General features: G+C 40.0%; 1 pseudogene; it reads right to left on the bottom strand.

Annotated features, from left to right (window-relative positions):
* Window positions 1-268: 268 nt before the first annotated feature.
* On the bottom strand, window positions 269-1,177 carry LOC127691162 (cyclin-dependent kinase 4-like; annotated as a pseudogene).
* Window positions 1,178-1,384: the final 207 nt, after the last annotated feature.

Raw genomic sequence — 1,384 nt, 5'->3', positions numbered from 1 at the left:
CCATTCTTGTTCAAACCACCACAGTACAATTATCATATGAATTATTTAAGCAGATTAGCAAGAGTTACATTAGCAAACATGATAATATTTAAAGATTTTTTGCTTTGTTTTGTTTTGTTTTGTTTTCCTGTATACCAAAGATCCCAAAATAAATCAGGGAGGGAAGAAGACAGATGTACCTGCCATTTAGGGTAGAGAAATGAGGGAAATCTTCTAAAGAGAGTTAGGGAATTGTCATTGAAGGATTAATATATTCTCTGTAAAAATCTCAAGTAGTTTCCACAGCCTCAAGAGAAGGCAGAGGCTTCAGGTTCATGTTCTCTACTGAGTGTCCAGAAATTGGGGGGAGACAGGTACTTTTTTCACTACTGGTCAACTTTCTGCTTGTGAAGAAAGAGTGCTGCAGGTCTCAGAAGGCAGAGGTTTCCTTATGTGGGTTAAAGGTAAACATTTCCAGCAACAGCAGCTCTCCAGTTTCCTCTACCTCCAGCACCAGTGACTTCACTGACTGGAAGGCTCTATTGGGGCAAATGCAACTTGAGGTAGATGTACCTACCTCTCAAGGCAAGTCTTATTCTGGAGGCAAACTAAGGAGGTCAAAGAATTTGCCTACCTGGTTCAGATTTAGTTTCCACAGAAAAGATGTTTCTGACAAAACATTTCTCTAAGGATACAGCCAACATGCCCCATGTTCACAGGTTCTTCATATGTAGACTGCAGAAGAACTTCTGGAGCCTTGTACCAGAGTGTAAACAGCCACAGATGAGAGGCCCATCTTGTAGCAGTAGATTCTAGGTAGGCCAAAAGTTAACCACAATGACCATCCCATTACATGTCAATAAAATGTTCTCTGGCTTCAGATCTCAGTGAACAATGCATTTCCATGAAGAAAATCTCATCCTCCTAGAAAATGATACATCAGATACTTGATGGTTTCAACTTTCAAGCCTGGTGGGGGCACTTTCTCTAGACATGTCTTTAGGTCCTGATCTATATGTTCAAATACTAGGGTGACTTTGATGTCTTGATCAGCTCTGGAAGTAGCACAGATATCCAACAGCCTTATACCTGGCCAAGAGCTGCAGGGGTTGCCCATTATCTGGATTTGGGAGCAGGTTCCTGTGGAATCATATACCTGGGATCTGTCTTGGTAGCTGGATGCTTCGTGCCAGGCCATAGACACAGGGAGAGAACTAGAGAGTTGCCCTCACCCCATCACATTTTATTGAAAATTACTTAAACTTTGACAAATATTATATCTTCCACATTTTTCTTTTAACTTGTATGCTCAAGAATATGTCTGATTCTTTAAATTTTAAAGTTGTGATTGCTGTAGTTAATTTTATACAAAATAGCTTTTAGTCATATTGACAGCATTTTTCCC

Source organism: Apodemus sylvaticus, chromosome 8 (assembly GCF_947179515.1).
Source record: "Apodemus sylvaticus chromosome 8, mApoSyl1.1, whole genome shotgun sequence".
Taxonomy (NCBI): Eukaryota; Metazoa; Chordata; class Mammalia; order Rodentia; family Muridae; genus Apodemus; species Apodemus sylvaticus.
Note: the sequence above shows the minus strand (reverse complement) of the source record. Positions and strands in the feature narration are given on the sequence as shown.